Genomic DNA, 22716 nt, shown 5'->3' with positions numbered 1-22716 from the left:
TCAAACATTTGTTTTCTTGAAAAAGTTTGGAGTTTTCTTCCAACAAATCATTTATTTTTGTTTTCAAATCTTTATTTTTAGCATAAGATTTTCTCAAACTTTTATGCATTTTAATCATAAGAATTTTCACATCATCATCTTCATTATCTTCATCACAAGAAGTGTGATAAGAACTTACCTCATCTTCTCCAACGGCCATTAGTGCCATTTGGGCCAACTCTTCTTTTTCTCTTTTTGAATTGCATTCATCCCATGTAATTTTGCAATCTCCTCTTGAACATCTCTTGTTGAAGATCTTCTTGAAACTTTTGATGTGAGGAGTTATATCATTGTCCACTTCCATGATTTCATTACCCATGAAGGATGAGTTATCCCCCACTTGAGATGCTTTAAAAGCTATGCCTCTCTTATACATTCTCGCATTTTCTTCCTCTTGCACTTTGAATTTCAGCTTTAATTCATAAGAGGTTAGGGTATCCACAAGAGATTCAATGGACATAGAATTTAAATCCTTTGCCTCTTCTATAGCATTTATTTTGTTTTCCCATTCTTTTGGCAAGGCATTCAAAATCTTTCTATTTTTCTCACCCAAAGAATATTCTTTTCCAAGCAATTTAAGATCTTCAATAATGTCACAAAATCTACTACACATCTTATCAACATTTTCAAGAGGATGCATTTTGAAAAATTCATATTGAGAAACAAGCAAAGATTTCTTTTGTTCTTTAATATCTTGGTTACCTTCATGAAATACACACAATTTATCCCAAATATCTTTAGCTGATTTACAACCTTTAATCCTACTAGATTCATTTACATCTAATGCATTGTACAATATACACATGGCCTTGGCATTCAAAGAAAGGTATCTTTTGTCTTTTTCATTCAATTCTTGTCTAGTCTTTAATCTACTCAAATTGGTGGTAGAGTCAACTATTCTAGCTTCATAAGGACCATCTTCTACCACATACCATAATTCAATATAAACGGATTGTAAGAAAATCATCATTCTTTGTTTCCACATGCTAAAATGAGAACCATTAAACATAGGTGGTCTATCAATAGATTGCCCTTCTAAAAAAGAAACTTTTATGGTTGCCATGATCTTTACTCTAAGCGGTTAAGCTTGATCAAAAGAGACCAAGCTCTGATACCAATTGTAAGTTCCCGGTGCAACCCAATGAGTACAAACAAATTCACAATGATGCACAAAGATATATCAAATTTAAGCACAATAAAGAAAACTTAATTAAAGAGAAAGGATAAGAAATGCAAACCAAATATCAAACCAATAGCCTCTTCAATTGATGGCGATGCTAACCAAGATGTACAAGAGAAGGCTCACTCCTTCCTCACCCCAAACACTCTTTGGTTGAGCCAAGGAGTTTTACAACTATTCTAGTTAACCCTCAACAACCTACACTTGAAAGATCACTCACCCAATTAAGAACTATTTTATACAAATGAGGCAACCTTCACCAAGGTTTTACCACTTCAAGTGATAGGTTCACCTTCACCAAGGTTTTACTTCTCCTAGAGAGAAACCTTCACTTGAGCAACCTCACAACCCAACTTCCCCAACCCCTTATACAACCAACAAAGAATCTTTCTACTCAAAAATCTCACTTGTAAGCTTGTATTTTGTGTTGGCAAAAGTCTCGTGTCTTCTTGTGCTTTGGGGTGTTTATAGAAGGTGAGAAATGGCTCCAAAAGGCTCTCCAACGGTCAAATATTAAATGCTGTCAAAACTAGCCGTTGGCCTGTCGGACGTCCGAACCACCTGTCGGACGTCCGAACCCTGCGTCCGAACGTCGTCAGAGAGTCATCAAATCTTTGCGAAATTTCTCGGACGTCCGATGCGATCAATGTGCGTCCGAGGCGTGCGTCCGATCCTTCCGGACGTCCGATGCTTCCTCACGAGCGTCCGACAGAGTTTCCTTCTTGATGTTCTTCATCCTTTCGGACGTCCGATAGCTTCCTTTCGGACGTCCCACATGAGTGCCCTGTTTTTGCTTCTTCTTTTGTGCCACAAGAATCTGTTCTAACAAATTGCTCACATAAAAACATTAGCCCAAATCTGCATTTTGGTTTGTTAATCATCAAAACCAAGGATTGATCGACCAAGGTCAACAATATTCGTAAAGCGTCATCTATTGGAGAGATCTTGCTCGGCATACTCGCATAGTACTGCCGTGATATACTCGAGTATTATCAGAACTTTGATGAGCGGGCCCGGTAAGGGGGTGTAACGATGACGGGATTCGAAGAAAAGTGATGTATCTACGGATTTGATACTTATGTAGTTGACGGAGTATCAACATGAGCTGTGATCAAGACTTTGACTCGACTACATGGAATTTAGCTCCTGAGAGCTACAGTATCCTTGAATTATTTCTGTTTATTTTTTTCCTATTCGAAAGGTGAATTATTCGAACTTTATAACTTTACTTACTATGTTGTTTGTGGCTACTTGGATTACGTGTTTGCATGTGTGTTTCTTGGCCTCACTGAGTATTGGCTCATCCCATTAGTTTGTTTTCCTTAACAGGAACCCGATTGGAAGGAGTTAAGGAAATGCCGACTTGAGGCACTTTTGTATTAGTGTTTTGATTGTAATCGACTAGACACTTTTGAATGTTGTATATTTTGGGGAAAGTGATTGTAAATTTGAAATTGTGATGTAAGACTAGATATTTATATATGGAAATGATTTCGTACCTTTATTCCGACTTTCATTGTTAGTATTAGACTAGGTTTGAATTGGATTTATCTCGAATCCTAGCGAGAGCTGGACGGGCATCCCGCGTATACCCTTGGGAGAAGTGGGGGCGTCACAGTTGGTATCAGAGCCCAAGCTTCAGATCTTTGTAGTGTATCCTAGGCTTAAAAAGCTTAGGATGCTGGACTGTGGAACTAGTTTGAAAATTTAGTGACAGCTTGTAGGGATGACTGATATCCTAGAGCGTTTAGCTGATAGACAAGGTCCTGGACCACTTAACCATCTTGGGGGACAGGATAAAGGAGAGGATAGAGCCTTAGAGAGGTTCCTGAAGTTTAACCTGCCTAAGTTCACTGAAGAGCCCGACCCCGAGGCAGCTGAGAACTGGTTGGAGAGAATGACCAATATATTCGCCGCCTTAGACTATATCAAAGATAGGCGAGTGAATTTTGCTACTTTCCAATTTGAGAGAGTGGCACGTGTTTGGTGGGACTTGATAAGGGGAAAGTGGGAAAGAGCGCAAACCCCTTAGATTTGGGAAAACTTCACGAGGGAATTTAATGAGAAATTTTTCCCACCCTTGATTCAAGAAAAAAGGGAAGATGAATTCATAAAATTGAGGCAAGGGATTTCTAGCGCAGCTGATTATGAAGGAAAATTTACTAAACTTTCTAAATATGCTCCAGACTTGTACAAGGACTTAATGTGGAGATTCAGGAGGGGTTAGCAGCAGCCCAAATCTTCAGTTCTTAGACAAAGCGCAGAGAGTCGAGAGTGCAAGGTTGCAAGTTAGAGACTTTCATGCTAAGAGAAGAGGCACTCCTAGTAACCCTTTTGGACAGGCAGATAAGGGTACCCCACTTTTTAAAAAGGGAAAAGAAACGGGTGGAGCGGAGATGTCTAGCACATCAAAAGGGACTCAATCAAGAGGAGGCCACAATGGACGAGGTCAATCGAGAAGGACACCTCTAAGTGGTCAAGTTGTGGCTCCCCAAGTTGTTTGTGGTTATTGTGGCAAGTTCAACCATACGGAGAGTGATTGTTGGAGGAAACAAGGGAAGTTCTTGTATTGTGTTAGTACCGAGCACCAGATATCGAAATGCCCAATCGTACCAAAAGGAGGAGGTAGTACTCAAAGGTTTGAAAAGTCAGCTGCTAAGCAGTCTAGTGCTGGAGGGAGTCGATCTAAAGCACCAGCTAGAGTTTATGCATTAGGCTATCAATAGGTTTCCGATTCTACTAAAGTTATTGAAGGTATGATTCTTCCTTTCATTGACTATCTAAGGTTCTAAGTGACCCTAGTACCGTACACACTTTTTGCAAAACCCTAGATTCATGAGATGGAATAAAAGTTTGACTACTAATTGGGTGAATAGAAATTGTGAAATATGGATCGGAGAGTGTAAGTTAGTGATTGATTTGAAGGGCATAACTATTAAGGGAATGATATTATCCTAGATGTGAATTTCGAGAACGAAATTCTTTTAAGGAGAGAAGGATGTGAGGACTCGCAAATTTATCTATTTTAAACTCTTATTATTAGCTTATTTAAATATCAAATTGCCCGTTTGCCCCGAATATTTCATTTCAATCTTTTAAACCGAATTACATGGAGCTATGGCTTATGTGTATTTTTAAAATGATTTGTTTCAAAATTTAATTTTTGAAAGCTCATTTATAGTGAATAGTGGATGCGTGTTTGGAGATAATAATCGAATCGAGAATACAATAAGCTTGGAAAATTGGAGACTTATACATTAGCCTTAAAATAGGTATTTTTATGCCTAAGAACTCAAGTAGTAGTTAGTTGTACCATCGTTATAAGAATTTTTTGGAAGTTTCACCGTAACGCGTGCAAATTGAAAGTTCGCGTATATCGAACCAGAGCGGTTAATTGGAGATTTAAGAAATTATTCTAGACTATTAAGAGTGAATAATTATAATGTTTAAGAAAGTATATTGGAGGTTTAGTGCACAAGTGAAGCGAACCCGAGCAGAATCGGGCATGAAACGCACGGGACCGCGCACTATTCCTAGTTGACTTTGAACCACTTTTGGGCCACACACTTAAGCTTCCTCAAGAAGCTTTCTCATCAGCAAACACTTTCTCTTTCTCTCCTTAAAACAGCCGACCAACAAGGGGAAGAAGAAGGACCAAAAGCTCTTCATTTTCTTGTTTCATTTCTTTATCAAATTCCTCCAAAATTTACACACAACTTGCAAACCACTTGGAGATCAACTTAAGCTAGGCAAGGAGCTTGTTTCTGTGAGGACCCGAATTTTTGCTTATTTTAATTGTTTAATTAATTATTTATCCACCCGTTTTTTCCAAATAATTTATTTCAACCATTTTAAGTCCATTCATATGGAACAATGTCTTCCTTATGTTTTTAAAACGTCCCGTTAGCACATTTAATTTTTGGAGGTTCGTTTAAGTGAGAATAGTGAATATGCGTTTGGAGACAATAATCGATTCGATGATACAATAAGATTGGAAAATTGGAGACTTGTACATTAGTCTTAAAATAGGTATTTTTATGTTTAAGTGTTCAAGTGTTAGATAGTTATAATATCGTTATAAGAATTTCTTGAAAATTACACTTTATCGTCTACAAATCGAAAGTACGCGTCTTTACGCGCGTGATCAATTGAGGGACTTTAAACCTTTATTTTTAAACCATTAGGAGTGAATGATAATAATATGATTGGAAGTGCATTAAAGGTTTAGTGCACAAGTGAAACAAACCCCAAGAGGAATCGAGCACGAAACGCGCGCGTACGCGCGGGAGAGAGAGTTGACTTTTGAAATGATTTAGAGCCACACATTAAAGCTTCTCAAGGAAGCTTCATTTGTATCAAACACTCTCCTTTCTCTCTCTCATTCCAGCCGTGCACCCTCAAGGAGGAAGAAGACCAAATTCTTCTTCATTTCTTGCTTCAATCCTTCATCAAATCACCTCAAATTTTACGTACAACTTGCTAAACACTTGGTGATCAACTCAAGCTACAAAAAGAGGTAATGAACGATCAATCTCAAAAATCTTAGTTTATAGAAGTTATATTATACTCATGAGCTCTTGGATTCTCATGGGTAGCTTTAAATTGTTAGAAATTTGGTGTGTGGGCTCTATGAACTCCCACTATGGGTTGATGGACTGATTTTTTGTGTTTTGATGTTATTAATGTTGGATTAGTGTTTAATCAAGTGGAAATAGGTTGTATTGTTGAAGGAAAACTCAAAGGAAGTGATGAGGGAATTTTTCCATTTCTGCCTCTGTACATGCCGTGGCCCTTAGAGCAATTTTTTGTGGTTCTAATGACTTGTTTATGATGTATACATGTTGTGTGGGTTGTATAGAAAGTTTCATCAAAAAATTCATGATTTGGTTGGCCAAATGATGTGTTTTCGGAAGTCAGCAAAAACTGGAAATTTTCCCTTAACTGCTCTGGCAGTGTTTTTGTTTTGGCTATAACTTTTTACTCCGACATTGAAATCAAGTTTTGTTTGTGGCACTGGAAACTAGACATTCCCATATTTCCAACGGTATAAAATTCATGTCCTGGTTCCACCTGAGTAGTCCATAGCAATCGTTTGAGCATGACTGTCCTGTTTCACGTCTATACTGGGAGCTATGTTTTGAGCAGCGAATTGGTGCTCAAATATGAGCTAGCCGTATACAGATTTTAGAAATGATTTCTTCTAAGAAATTGTAGCTTTATGAATCTAGTTTTCAACGCCACTAACCACGCTCAATTCCAAGTTGAATTGAGTGAGTTGTGGCCGAAATCCGAAACTGACTCAATGATTTGAAACCCTCTTTTTGGCTAGTAAATGTCTAAATCTTGATTGGGACTTGTTGTTTCGAAATTCTTGGTGTCAATCACCTATCAAACATATCTCAGATGCTTCTTAGACATTTTCTACCTAAATGAACCAGATTTAAGATGTTTCCTTTGGCCAAAAGTTTAGAAAGACAAATTTACATACAAGGCAGATTTGCTTTGGAAACTTGTGGAACTTTAACAATTTTGTTAACTAACTTTCCGTACGTATTTTTCTATGAAATTTTACAGTGGAATAGCCCTCATATGGTAGTATAATACTGCCAAGTTTGGTGTCATTCCAAATCCTTCTCGATGCCCAACAGATGTCTCAAAGTCTGCTTTTCAAATCTGGAAAACTTTTCCTTTTCTCTTGGCCGAATGGTCAAATCTAATTTGGGGAGTTATATTTCGAAAGTTGTGATGTTCATTACCTTTAAATTGCTTAGTGGATGTTTATGGACTCTTGGTTTCAAAAATAGAGTGATTTAGAACTGATTTCATTGCACAAAACGTTTGCAAGTAAAAGAAAAGTGAGAAGGCAGATTAGCCTTGAAATATTTCTTGAACTTTGGTTGTTTTAATGACTACCTTTCCGTGGGAATTTTTGCATGAAACTTGGTAGAAATGTTTTCACATGGAAGATTTACTGTACCAATTTTGGTGTATTTCTAATGCCAAATCGATGGCCAAATGATATTTCCAAGATAGTCTTTGAATCTGGAAAATGACTGAACAGTTTGAGAAATGTGACCAACTTTGGACTGATGTCTCTCGATACTCAAAACTCCGATTCCTGTTCTGCCTGTTGTGTTTTAAACTTTGATTGTAACTCTAATTGAGTTCCAAATTTTAGAGCGCTAGTTCGCATTGTGTGAATTTTTCCGAATTTCCAAACTTTGCCGAAAATCAATCCAAAACTGTCTTAATGGTCCAAAACAGCCACTTTGAGCCACATTTCGAATGTCATCCATTTGGAATCATGGAAAAGTGTCTTCAAGGAACTTTTAGTACTTTGGAAGAGGTTTCCAACGGTACAAGTTTTCCAATTTTGGACTTGTAATGAGTGAGATACGATTTTTCAAAGATCTTGTATCAAAGTTGAAATTTTTGAAACTTAAGGAAATGGAGTTTTTCGAATTCTCCTTTTTCCCTCGATTTTACTTGAATGTTTTATACTTGATTTCGAAGATGAAAACTCGATTTCTCTTATGCTTTAAAAACCCCACTTTTGAGCCTTGATTCGCGAGTAATTTAGGCTCGCTTTCGTGAAATTTTCTTAGATTGTACAAGTGTACAATCATTCGTGATAATTGGGATTTATACATGATAGTTCACTATTAATTGCTCAAGCTCACACGAGGACCTTCAAGAGGATTCCACGGTGAACGCCTGAACTTCAAGTGACATTTCTTCCTTGTTTACTTGGTGAGTGTCAAGTGTATTTAAACTTGATATGTGCTTAATTGTTATCAGTGGTTGAATATTTTGAAAATGCTGAGTCGAGTGTGTACTTTACCGCACTCGTTCTCATTTAAGTGAAGTGTACTGGAATTACTTGACATAAAATATTTGAAGTGAATATTTACATGAAGTGTACTTGAATTACTTGAAGGGAATTGTTTGAAGTGACTTGTTAAGTGAATTAAGTGAAGTGTTTCAGTGATTAATTATACTATGGCCGCATAAGTCGATTGGACCGATGCCTCATCGACCACTGAACGATTGTAAGTACGACACCGATTTGGTGGGAGGTACCTCTCGAGTCGTCTCAGTACCCTAAACCTCTGAACGATAGCAAGTACCACACCGATTCGGGTGGGAGGTACCTCTCGAGTCGTCTCAGTACCCTAAACCTCTGAACGATAGCAAGTACCACACCGATTCGGGTGGGAGGTACCTCTCGAATCGTCTCAGAACCATTAAGCATTCTAAGTCGTTGGAGCGGTGTCTCATCGACCTCTGAACGATAGCAAGTACCACACCGATTTGGTGGGAGGTACCTCTCGAATCTTCTCAGACCTACAAACTGGGTGATAGTAAGTACCACACCGATTTGGGTGGGAGGTGCCTCTCGAGTCGTCTCAGAAACATAAATGGAATACGTAAAGTGCTATGAATTTAATTATCTACCCGGGTGATGGGGTGTTGTCACGAGAAGGTATTGAATTGAACTTGGAGCAAAATAAACAAAGATTTAGCTCCTGAGAGCTCCTACATTCTACTCAAGGGGGTTTATTATAAATTGTGAATTTCTTGAATGTTATAGTTGCCACTATTGTGTAAGTGCTATTGTTATTGAATGTTATATCACTATTGTGTAAGTGTTATTGCTATTGAATTACTTGCCTTGCATGTTTTCTTGGACTCACAAACGTCCGCTCACCCCGTTAGATTTGTTTTTCCTTAACAGGAACTGAAATGGGAGGAATTCTAGAGAAGCTTACTTGATGCTTCACTTGATTAGAATTGTGAATGTATTTGTTTAGAATTTGATTTTGGAAGCTGTATATTTTGGGGATATAAAGTAATTGGGTAGATTATGCTGTAAGACTTGAATGTTTATGGAGGAACTGACCTTCCTTTATCTCTCCGATTTTTAGTATCGATCGGTTATTATTGAGTGTAAATTGAATTAGTACCGAATCCTGGCGAGAGTTGGGCAGGCGTCCCGCCGATACCTTTGGGTTCGCCCTTGGGAGAAGTGGGGATGTCATAGTTTCTCACGGTTTTCTTAGGTTTAAAGTGACAAAAAATTTCTGCTCTAGTCATCTAAGGAAGTAAGTGATGATCAACCTCTTGAATCTTGGTTTATATAAGTTATATTACACTTGTGAGCTCATAGATTCATGTGGGTAGCTTTATATTCTTGGAAATCTTGTGAGTGGGCTCTATGAAATCTCACAATGGCTTGATAATCTGATTTGATGTTATTTATGTTGGATTAGTGCTTAATCTAGTGAAAATAAGTTGTGTTGTGAAAGAAAACTCAAAGGAAGTGAGATGAGCAAAAGTGACGATACTGCCCCTGTTTTGTCATGACCATTAGTGCATTTTTTTGTGGTTCAATTGACTTGATTTTGATGTAAATATGTTGTGTAGGATGTGGGAAAAGTTTCCACCAAAAATCATCCAAATTGGTTGGCCAAAAGTTGAGATTTCGAAAATGTAGCAAAACTGGAAAAGTAACCAGAGCCTCTCTGGCAGTGGTTTTGTTTCGGCCATAACTTTTGTTCTGACTTCAAAATCAAGTGCTGTTTACGGCATTAGAAACTAGACACTTCCAGTTTTCCAACGGTATAAAATATATGCCCTGATTCCACCTGAGTGAGTTGTACCAACCTTGTAAAGTTGCTTGTTCTGTTTCTCGCCTGTGCTGGAAGCTCTGTTTTGAGCTGCGACTTGATGCTCAAATATGAGCTAGTTGTGGACAAAATTTTAAAACGATTCCTTCTGAGAAATTGTAGAATTATGAATGTAGTTTTCAACGCCACTGACCGTGCTCAATTCTGAGTTGAATTAAGTGAGTTGTGGCCAGATTTCAGAGCTGTCTTCGTGAAAGAAAACCCTAATTCTGGACTGATTTATAGCTAATCTTGATTTGGGACTTGTTATTCGAAATCCTTGGTGTTAATCACCTACCAAACATATTTTGGATGTTTCCTAGACTTTGCCTTCATAAATGAGTCATGTTCGAGGAATTTTCATTGGCCAAATATTTGAGAAAAAAAAACAAAAGCGCAAGGCAGATTTACCTTAGCAAATTGTGAAACTTTAATGGTTTTGTTAACCGACTTTTCGAACGAATTTTTGTATGAAAATTGACAGAGGAATAGAAATTATATGGTAGTGTAATCATAGCAAATTTGGTGCCTTTCTGAGTCCATTTCGATGCTCAACCAAAGATTCAAAATCTATGTTTTAAACCTGGAAAATGGTCTTACCGTCCCAACTTTTGGGTAACTTTGAGCCGCCATATCTTGGTAGTCAAAACTCCAATTCTTGTTTTGCTTGTTTTGTTTTAAACTTTGATTGACACTAATTGATTTTCAAATTTGAGAGGCTAGTTCCCATTGTGTGAATTTTGCTGAATTTTCAAAATTAGCCAAAAACCAACCGAAATCTGTCTTGATAGCGCAAAACAGCATCTTGAACCCAAAATTTAAATGTTTTCCATTTGGAATCATAGAAAAGTGTCTTCTAGAAACTTTTAGTACATTGGAAGTAGTTTCCAAGGGTACTATGTTTTCCAATTTTGGACTTACAGTGAGTGAGATACGATTTTTCAAAGATCGCTCGACAAATCTGAAATTTCCGAACTTAAAGGAAATTGAAGTTTGCGAACTCTCTATTTTCCTTCGATATTGCTAGACCGTTTTACACTTGATTTCAAAGATGAAAATCATATTTCGGTTGTGTTTTAAAACCTCATTTTTGAGCCTCGATTTACGAGTAATTAAGGCTCTCTTTTACGACATTTTCTTAATATTGTACAAGAGTACAATCTTTCCTGTAACAAGGGGGTTTATAAATAACAGTGTGTGATCGTCAATTACTATTTGCTCAGGTGTTCAAGGAGACCTTCAAGAGGATCTCGAAAGGAACACCTAAAGGCTTGTTTACGCACTTACTCCCTTGTTTCGATTGGTGAGTGTCAAGTGCATGAATTTGTTGCTAAGTGGTTAACTGTTTCTTATCCGTTATGTGAATTTGAAATTTTGAGACGAGTGTGTACTTTACCGCACTCGTTCTCTTTCGAACGAAATTATATTCGTATTTTGCTATTTGAATTCGTATTCGACTTGTACATAGTAATGTGGATGCGATTCGTATACGTGATTTGTATTTGTGATTCCTATTTGGAATCATCGATTTGAGCGTTGCTCATCGACTTATATTCGTATTCGTATTCGGGGGACGTCCAAACTCGTTGGCTAACTTTCTGAATCGAGCCAGCATGGGTTTGGTCGATAAGTTTAGCAAACCATGAGATATTTGTAAAGCATGATCTATTGGAGAGATCTTGCTCGGCATACTCGCGTAGTACTGCCGTGATATACTCGAGTATTATTAGAACTTTGATGAGCTGGCCCGGTAAGGGGGTGTAACGATGATGGGATTCGAAGAAAAGTGGTGTATCTACGGATTTGATACTTATGTGGTTGACGGAGTGTCAACATGAGCTGTGATCAAGACTTTGACTCGACTACGTGGAATTTAGCTCCTGAGAGCTACAATATCCTTGAATTGTTTCTGTTTATTTTTTTTCCTATTTGAAATGTGAATTATTCGAACTTTATAGCTTTACTTACTATGTAACTTGTGGCTACTTGGATTACGTGTTTGCATGTGTGTTTCTTGGCCTCACTGAGTATTGGCTCATCTCATTAGTTTGTTTTCCTTAACAGGAACTCGATTGGAAGGAGTTAAGGAAATGCCGACTTGAGGCACTTTTGTATTAGTGTTTTGATTGTAATCAACTAGACACTTTTGGATGTTGTATATTTTGGGCAAAGTGATTGTAAATTTGAAATTGGGATGTAAGACTAGATATTTATATATGGAAATAATTTCGTACCTTTATTCTGACTTTCATTGTTAGTATTAGACAAGGTTTGAATTGGATTTGTCTCGAGTCCTGGCGAGAGCTGGGCGGGCATCCCGCGAATACCCTTGGGTTCGCCCTTGGGCGAAGTGGGGGCGCCACAGTTGGTATCAGAGCCTAGGTTTCAGATCTTTGTAGTGTATCCTGGGCTTAAAATGTTTAGGATGCCAGATTGTGGAACTAGTTTGAAAATTTAGTGACAGCTTGTAGGGATGACTGATATCTTAGAGCGTTTCACTGATAGACAAGGTCCTGGACCACTTAACCAACCTGGGGGACAGGATAGAGGAGAGGATAGAGCCTTGGAGAGGTTCCTGAAGTTTAACCCACCTAAGTTCACTGGAATGCCCGACCCCGAGGCAGCTGAGACCTGGTTGGAGAGAATGACCAATATATTCGCCGCCTAAGACTATACCAAAGATAGGCGTGTGAATTTTGCTGCTTTCCAATTTGAGAGAGTGGCACGTGCTTGGTGGGACTTGATACGGGGAATGTGGGAAAGAGCGCAAACCCCTTGGATTTGGGAAAATTTCACGAGGGAATTTAATGAAAAATTTTTCCTACCCTTGATTCAAGAAAAAAGGAAAGATGAATTCATAAAATTGAGGCAAGGGACTTCTAGCATAGCTGATTATGAAGGAAAATTTACTAAACTTTCTAAATATGCTCCAGAATTGGTGACTAATGAACGGAGGAGGATAAGGCGATTTGTACAAGGACTTAATGTGGAGATTCAGGAGGGGTTAGCAGCAGCCCAAATCTCCACGTTCACTGAAGTCTTAGACAAAGCGCAGAGAGTCGAGAGTGCAAGGTTGCAAGTTAGAGACTTTCATGCTAAGAGAAGAGGCACTCCTAGTAACCCTTTTGGACAGGCAGATAAGGGTACCCCACTTTTTAAAAAGGGAAAAGAAATGGGTGGAGTGGAGATATCTAGCACACCAAAAGGGACTCAATCAAGAGGAGGCCACAATGGACGAGGTCAATCGAGAAGGATACCTCTAAGTGGTCAAGTTGTGGCTCCCCAAGTTGTTTGTGGTTATTGCGGCAAGCTCAACCATACGGAAAGTGATTGTTGAAGGAAACAAGGGAATTGCTTGTATTGTGGTAGTACCGAGCACCAGATATCAAAATGCCCAACCGTACCAAAAGGAGGAGGTAGTATTCAAAGGTTTGAAAAGTCAGCTGCTAAGGAGTCTAGTGCTGGAGGGAGTCGATCTAAAGCACCAACTAGGGTTTATGCATTAGGCTAGCAACAGGTTTTTGATTCTACTAAAGTCATTGAAGGTATGATTCTTCCTTTCATTGTCTATCTAAGGTTCTAAGTTACCCTAGTACCGTACACACTTTTTGAAAAACCCTAGATTCATGAGATGGAATCAAAGTTTGACTACTAATTGGGTGAATAGAAATTGTGAGATATGGATCGAAGAGTGTAAGTTAGTGATTGATTTGAAGGGCATAACTATTAAGGGAATGATATTATCCTAGATGTGAATTTCGAGGACGAAATTCTTTTAAGGAGGGGAGGATGTGAGGACTCGCAAATTTATCTATTTTAAACTCTTATTATTAGTTTATTTAAATATCTAATTGCCCGTTTGCCCCGAATATTTCATTTCAATCTTTTAGACCCAATTACATGGAGCTATGGCTTACGTGTATTTTTAAAATGACTTGTTTCAAAATTTAATTTTTGAAAGCTTGTTTAGAGTGAATAGTGGATGCGCGTTTGGAAACAATAATTGAATCGAGGATACAATAAGTTTGGAAAATTGGAGACTTATACATTAGCCTTAAAATAGGTATTTTTATGCCTAAGTACTCAAGTATTAGTTAGTTGTACTATCGTTATAAGAATTTCTTGGAAGTTTCACCGTAACGCGTGCAAATTGAAATTTCGCGTCTATCGAACCGGAGCAGTTAATTGGAGATTTAAGAAATTATTCTAGACTATTAAGAGTGAATAATTATAATGTTTAAGAAAGTATATTGGAGGTTTAGTGAACAAGTGAAGCGAACCCGAGCGGAATCGGGCACGAAACGCACACGACCGCGCACTATTCCTAGTTGACTTTGAACCAATTTTGGGCCACACACTTAAGCTTCCTAAAGAAGCTTTCTCATCAGCAAACACTCTCTCTTTCTCTCCTCAAAACAGCCGACCAACAAGGGGAAGAAGAAGGACCAAAAGCACTTCATTTTCTTGCTTCATTTCGTTATCAAATCCCTCCAAAATTTACACACAACTTGCAAACCACTTGGAGATCAACTTAAGCTAGGCAAGGAGCTTGTTTCTCACGGTTTTCTTGGGCTTAAAGTGACCGAAAATTTCTGCTCTAGTCATCTAAGGAAGTAAGTGATGATCAACCTCTTGAATCTTGGTTTATATAAGTTATATTACACTTGTGAGCTCATAGATTCATGTGGGCTGTTTTATATTGTTGGAAATCTTGTGAGTGGGTTCTATGAAATCCCACAATGGCTTGATGATCTGATTTGATGAGATTTGATGTTATTTATGTTGGATTAGTGCTTAATCTAGTGAAAATAAGTTGTGTTGTGAAAGAAAACTCAAAGGAAGTGAGATGACCAAAAGTGTCGATTCTGCCCCTGTTTTGCCGTGACCATTAGTGCACTTTTTTGTGGTTCAATTGACTTGATTTTGATGTAAATATGTTGTGTGGGTTGTGTGGAAAGTTTCCATGTGAGGACTCGAAAAATTTACTTATTTAATTTCTTATTTCTAGCTTATTTAATTATTTACTTGGCCATTTATTCCGAATATTATTTTCTAAGCTCTTTAGACCTAATTACATGGGTCTATAACTTAATTATATTTTTAGAGTGACTCGTTTCAAAATTTAATTTTTGAAGGCTCGTTAAGTGAGAATAGTAAATATGGGATTGGAGTAAATAATTGAAACGAGGATACAGTAAGTTTGAAAAATTGGAGACTTGTACATTAGTCTCAAAATAGGTATTTTTATGTTTAAGTGCTCAATTATTAGTTAGTAATACTATCGTTATAAGAATTTCTTAGAAATTTCGCTTTATCATGCACAAATTGGAAGTACGCGTTTTTACGCGCGCGATTAATTGAAGGACCTTAGATTTTTATTTTGGGACTACTAAGAGTGAATAATGATGATATGAATGTAAGTGCATTAGAGGTTTAGTGCACTAATGCAACAAACTTAAGAGGAATCGAGCACAAAACGCGCGCATATACGCACTATTCCTAGTTGACTTTTGAAGCAAATTTTGGTCACAAATTTTAAAGTTTCTCACGGAAGCTTACCATCAACATTAGCTCTTCTTTTCCTGCTCCAAAAAGCCGATCAAGAGGAAGCGAAAAACAGCTTCAATTTCTTCTCCATTTCTTCACTAAATCCTCACCAAATCACCTCCAACTTCAATCACACTTTGCTAAGCATTTGGGGATTATCTTAAGCTACCAAAGAGCTTGCTTTTCCATGGTTTTTGTGAGCTCTAAGAGGACTGAAGTTTCTGTTTAAGTCATCAACAAAAGTAAATAACGATCAACCTTGATAATCTTGATTTATGGAAGTTCTATTGCACATCTAAGCTTATGCATGCATGTGGGTAGTTTGTTTATGTTGAAAAAATTGTTGTGTGGGTTCTATGAACTCCTACTTGAATTGAATGGACTGATTTATGAATGATGATGCTATTAGTGTTGGTTTAGTGTTTAAATTAGTGGAATAATGTTGGGTTATTGGTAGAAATTCAAGGAAGGTGCAATGAACAAAAGTGACCATTTTACCCCTGCCATGTTCGTGCACTTTGGTGCAACATTTTGAGGTTCTAATGACTTTTTTGTTATGTATACATGTTATATGAATGGTGTAGAAAGTTTCATTGAAAAATCACATGATTTGGTTGGTCAATTGTAGTGATTTCAAAGGTTTAGCAAAACTGGAAAATTTTCCCGGATTGCCCAGGCAGTCCTTTTCTTTCTGGCATAACTTTTTCCTCCGATGCCAAAATTGAGTGCCGTTTGTGGCACTGGAAATTAGACATTCCCAGCTTTCTTACGGTATAAAATGCACATCCTGATTCCACATGAGTAATCTGTACCAACCATTTGAACTTGGCTGCCCTGTTTTGTTAGTTCCCTGGAAGGCAGAACATGAACTACAACATGAGGCTCCAATGTTTACTAGTTGTGGGCAGATTTTGGAAATAGTTTCTTCTGAGAAAGTGTAGTTTTATGAATGTGTTTTCCAATGCCACCAACCACGTCCAATTCCGAGTTGAATTGAGTGATTTGTGGCCGTATTTCGAAACTGACTTCTTGAAGGAAAACCCTCCTTTTGGGCAGAATTATTACTAAACTTGATTGAAACTTGTTAATCGAGATTCTTGGTGTTAATCCCCTACCAAACCTATTTTGGAATGTTTATTAGACATTGTCTACACCAATGAACCATGTTGAAGGAATTTCCTTGGCCAAATGCTTGAAAACGGAGAAACGGAAGTCCAAGGCAGATTTGCCTTGGAACTTCTTGGGACTTTAGCGGTTTTATTAACCGACTGCTAATTTTGGTGCCATTCCGAGTCCGTTTCGATACTCAAACAAAGTCCCAAAGTTTGTAACTTAAATCTGGAACTCCGATTCTTGTTCCGCTTGTTTTGTTTTAAACTTTGAATGCAACTCTAATTGTGTTTCAAATTTGAAAGGCTAGTTCAAATTCTGTGAATTTCACCGAATTTCCAAAGTTGGCGAAAAACTAACCCCGAAACTGTCTAGCAAGTTTTAAACAGCGATTTTGAGCCAATTTTTGAATACCTTCCATTTGGAATCATGGGAAAGTGCATTGTAGGAACTTTTAGCACTTTGGAAGAAGTTTGCAATGGTACCAAGTTTTTCAATTTTAGACTTGTAAAGAGTGAGATACGATTTTTCAAAGATCTCGTATCAAAACTGAAATTTTCAGAACTTAAGGAAATGGAGTTTTTCGAATTCTTTTTTTTCCCTCGATATCACTTGAACGTTTTATACTTGATTTCGAAGATGAAAACTCGATTTCTCTTGTACTTTAAAACCCCACTTGTGAGCTTTAATTCGCGAGTAATTTAGTCCAATTTTAGTGAAATTTTCTAGGACTGTACAAGCATGCAATCTTCCTTGATAATTGGGGTTTATAAGTGATTGCTCGCTAATAATTGCTCAGGCTCGCATGAGGACCTTCAAGAGAATCCTACGGTAGACGCTTAAACTTCAAGTAATATTTTGAGGGAATTTCCGAGTTGAATTGAGTGATTTGTGGCCATATTTCGAAACTGACTTCTTGAAGGAAAACCCTCCTTTTGGGCAGAATTATTACTAAACTTGATTGAGACTTGTTAATTCGAGATTCTTGGTGTTAATCCCCTACCAAACCTATCTTGGAATGTTTATTAGACCTTGTCTACACCAATGAACCATGTTGAGGGAATTTCCTTGGCAAAATGCTTGAAAACGGAGAAACGGAAGTCCAAGGCTGATTTGCCTTGGAACTTCTTGGGACTTTAGCGGTTTTATTAACCGACCTCCCATGCGTATTTTTCTATGAAATTTTACATCGGAATAGCCCTTATATGGTAGTACAATAATGCTAATTTTGGTGCCATTCCGAGTCTGTTTCGATACTCAAACAAAGTCCCAAAGTTTGTAACTTAAATCTGGAAATTGCCCAACCATCTCAATTTTTCAGCAACTTTGAGCTACTATAACTTGGTGCTCAAAATTCCGATTCTTTTTCCGTTTGTTTTTTTTAAACTTTGAATGCAACTCTAATTGAGTTTCAAATTTGAAAGGCTAGTTCAAATTCTGTGAATTTCACCGAATTTCCAAAGTTGGCGAAAAACCAACTCCGAAACTGTCTAGCAAGCTTTAAACAGCTACTTTGAGCCAGTTTTTGAATACCTTCCGTTTGGAATCATGGGAAAGTGTATTGTAGGAAATTTTAGTACTTTGGAAGAAGTTTCCAACGGTACCAAGTTTTTGAATTTTAGACTTGTAAAGAGTGAGATACGATTTTTCAAAGATCTTGTATCAAAACTGAAATTTTCAGAACTTAAGGAAATGGAGTTTTTCGAATTCTCCTTTTTCCCTCGATATCACTTGAACGTTTTATACTTGATTTCGAAGATGAAAACTCGATTTCTCTTGTACTTTAAAACCCCACTTGTGAGCTTTAATTCGCGAGTAATTTAGTCCAATTTTAGTGAAATTTTCTAGGACTATACAAGCATACAATCTTCCTTGATAATTGGGGTTTATAAGTGATTGCTCGCTAATAATTGCTCAGGCTCGCACGAGGACCTCCAAGAGAATCCTACGGTAGACGCTTAAACTTCAAGTAACATTTCTTCTTGGTTGACTTGGTGAGTGTCAAGTGCATGATTACTTGAACTCCTGTGAATTTGATTCATGCTTACTTGGTATCCATGACTTGAGATTTTGAAAATGGAGACGAGTGTGTACTTTATCGCACTCATTCTCATTTGAAACCAATGACTCATGATTAACTTGCTTGACAAGAAATGAATGACCTGCTGGACATGACACGAATGTTTGAATATATCACATGCTTGCTTGGCCTGAAATAGTATGCTATGGCTGCATACGTCGCTGGAATGAATCTCCTCGACACTCAAATGTACATGGGAGATGCCCAAACTCATAGGCTGACCTTGGAACTCGAGCCGGCATGGGCTTGGTCGGGAACCTCGGTGAGCCCATGAGAATTACATGATAAGCTTGATCTATTGGAAATATCTTGCTTGGCATACTCGTGGAGTATCGCCTTATAAATGATGTTCGGGCCCGGTGGGGGTTGTAAGGTGGACGGACATGAGAAGTAGGTGGAGATCTACGGATTGGGAATACCAACCCGGTTGACGGAGAGTCATCATGGGAAGGTATACGAATGCCCTGACAAACCATGCGGAACTTAGCTCCTGAGAGCTACTATATCCTTGAATTGTTTCTGTTTATATTTCATTGAAATTGTTAATTACTCACACTTTATCATTTGACCTGTTATTTGGGCTTGCTACTTGGACTATGTGCTTGCATGTGTGTTCTTGGCCTTACGAGCGTTTTGCTCACCCTGTAGATTTGTTTTCCTTAACAGGATTGGGCATGGATTGAGATTCGAAGGAACTCCCTTTTGATGTACTTTTGTAATAGGGTTTGCAATGTACTTGACTAAATTTTGGTTGTTGCATATTTTGGATTTAAATGTATCTTTCGGAGATCCTGATGTAAGGATTGGATAACTCATGTATCATGAACTTGGGATGTAGTATTGGATATCATCCAAAGAAGTCTTCCGCACTTCTTTACTTTGTCTTATCGTTTTAGAACTATTGTCTTAAGTTTGAATGGATATTGTCTTGAGTCCTGGCGAGAGTTGGGTAGGCGTCCTGCGGATACCCTATGGTTCGCCTTAGGGAGAAGTGAGATCGTTACAGTTGGTATCAGAGCCTAGGCTCTAGATCTTGTAGTGTATCCTAAGCTTAAAGTTTAGGATGCCTGACTGTGGGATTAATTTGAATATTATGTGAACTGGAGGATCTGTTGTATCCTAGGGGTTAAAGAAATTGGTTATTTGAGAGTTTCTTACTTGGGACTTGTAGAAATAAAAATTGAGGAATTAGCTGATGTTATATTGAAGGAAAACATGGGATGAGAGATTAGTAGTGAAAGATTGGACGAATTTGAATTATTATTATACTTGTAAGTGTGGAAAGAAGTGAGGCAATTATTAGTACTGGCTAAAGAGGATAAGAGACCGAGATTTGATGGTCAAACTCCATTTATGGTGATTCTGAACCAAGATAAAAGAGTTTCAAAGGAATAAAATGCATTTTCCCACCCATTTACCTCCTAGAGAATTTCTACTTTGAAATTCTAAAGAAAAAAGAGGATGTACTAGTTTTATTTTCAAACGATGATTGGAAATAATATATATATGCTTTAAGTATGTATAAATTTCCGATTTTTGTAAATATGTGAATTTTACTTTGTGAGGCCCCAGTCCGTTCCTAAGTCGATATTAGGGTTATTTGATATTCGGTATAGAAAAATCAGGGTTTTATGGCTAGGAAGGAAACCCTAATTCGGTTGAGCTTGAAAATCCTAGTTTATGTATTATGATTATAAGGTTCAAGCTATAAGTTATATGCGGTATTCTAGTGTGTGCCTTGACGTAAGTAAATATAGGATTTGTTTTAATTACAAAGGTTTAGTAAGTTTGAATGATTAGCAAACCTCTAGTGTTACAATATTAGAAAGTTTAAGTGGAAGATTATTTATCGCCCGCCTTTTCTACATTTTCTTGATTAGAAAAATTTTCAGGATAATTTTTATGAGTAAATATGGGTTTTCGATGATTTTTCAAGTATCGGTTAGATTTTGAGAAAATAAGAACGTATATTGGATGTGGGACCCACTAGTGCGGTAAGTTATGAAAAATTCGGCCAATTAGGTTAAATTCTGGATACTGTGTAAAATTTATCGGGTGCTAAGAGATAAGTAGAGGATGTGAAGTGATTGATGTGAGAGGAAAAAGAAAAGATAAGATTTGCATTTAAGGAGTGACAAGTGTCAACCTTTTATTGGATTTGACTTATGGAACACTATTCATGTTTTTGACTTTTGATCCAATTAGTTAAATATCTTGAAAATTACCACAAAATTCACTCTTTCTTACCTCCTTATGGCCGGCCCTCTCTAGCAAGAAGAAAGAAAAAAAAAAACTCTTCAAAGTTTAGCTACTACTTAGCTCAAATCAACCAAAATAAGTGCTTAAGTTAGTTTCCACTCCATAAAAACCTTCTCTTTGGTGTTAGTGAGTGATTTGGTGAAGTTTTCTTGGAGAGCTAAGGTGTCCTACAACTTCTCCTCTCTTGTTTACTAGGTAAGTGATGCTTAAACTTCCTCCTATACTTAATGATGTTTAATTTGTGCCTAATGGGAGCTAAAGTGATGGATTATGTGATTTATTTCTTGATTTGAAGTGATTTGGTGAAGTTTTTATATTTTTGAGGAATTTTCTGGTTTAATATGAATGTGATGTTGTGGTCATCTATGATGGTTGATAGTGAGGGGGAATGACTCTAGTAGGTGTGAATTAGTGATAATTGCAACCAATTTTGGGTTTGGATTGAATTGTGGAAAGTTAGGGTTTTATCACCCCTTATTCTGTCCGGTTTTGGATCATAGGGTTAGAGGCAGAATTGGATTTTGATTAAAACATGAAAGTTGTAGGTATTGATGTGTTTGAGGTGCCTGTAAAATTTCAGGTCATTTGGATTAGTGTAGAGTGAGATATATCGATTTTACTGTGGCTGTTCTGGGTTGATCAGGATGGCAGAACTGCGTTTTTATTTGGCTATTTTGACTGGAATTACTTTGGATTTGGATATTTGTGTCTTCTGATGAAATATAGAGGAATGTTTTACCTACCATATTCCTTTGGAATCAATGCATTTGGACTTGTATAGACTGAGTTGGACTCATTACAGCATTATGTGATTTGCAAACCTGTTTTGGTAATTCTGGATTCGTATTTTGCATATTTGGCCTAGTTGTGCTAGGATTTGGATTGAGTGGCTTTCTACATTGTTGTATCCCCTTAAGTTCTGGATATCCCTGTAAAATTTCAGGTTAAACGGATTAGTATAGCCTGAGTTATAAACGAAATACTCAGACCTGTTGTGACCGTCAAATTCTGTTACGTTTTTGGAAAGTTTCTGACCGTGACTTTTCGATTTTGATAGAGTACGATCTGGGTGTCGACTTCTTCATAAGAAATGTAGATCTTGGCCACAGCTTTGAAACGCTATAAAGTGCGTCAAAATCCAAGTCCCGTAGCTCTAGTTATGATCGAAATAAGAATGCATGTCAGAACTGTTTTTATATCCGGACAGTTTACGACTGAAACTTTGGCTTCACATTTGACTGGATTACAAGCTGTTTGGGCTTGCGACCAAAACACCAAACTTATAGCGCTATATCAGAGCTTTCTAACGCCCTTGGAAATTCATGAATCGGATTTATAAAACCTGAGATATAGCCGAGCAAACAAGGCCTGCCCGTGAAAATGACCATTTTCTGGTCAGATCTGTTTTGGTCCTGATGACCAATTTCCGTTCCGAATTTGGATTGCCGACCTTCATGAAAGTTGTTCCATTTGGAATGAACCATCTAACTGCCAATTTTCAGCTCTTTTGACCATGTGTAGCATGGACAACAGTTTGCACTCAAAACTGACCATTTGTGTATTGGCCAGATTTCGTAAGTGATTGTGTTTGGTTCATTTGGGACTGAAGCCTCCAGTTTCAGTTCTGGATGTCTTCATAACAGTTGTTGTTCATCCTTTAAGTTTCAATATGGCATCTCATACGCCTTAATCCGATATTCGTAGCTCAACTTATGAGTAAACTAGAAATGAGTGTCAAATCTGCCGTTTCAGCTAACGGCCGTTTCCGTTTCCGTCCGTCATGTTTACGTGCGCGCGTGTCGTTTTTGCCGTTTTGTTTGTTTTAGGCACGATAG

The sequence above is a fragment of the Coffea eugenioides genome, chromosome 5 (assembly GCF_003713205.1).
Source record: "Coffea eugenioides isolate CCC68of chromosome 5, Ceug_1.0, whole genome shotgun sequence".
Classification (NCBI taxonomy): domain Eukaryota; kingdom Viridiplantae; phylum Streptophyta; class Magnoliopsida; order Gentianales; family Rubiaceae; genus Coffea; species Coffea eugenioides.
This window is presented reverse-complemented; position numbering follows the sequence as displayed.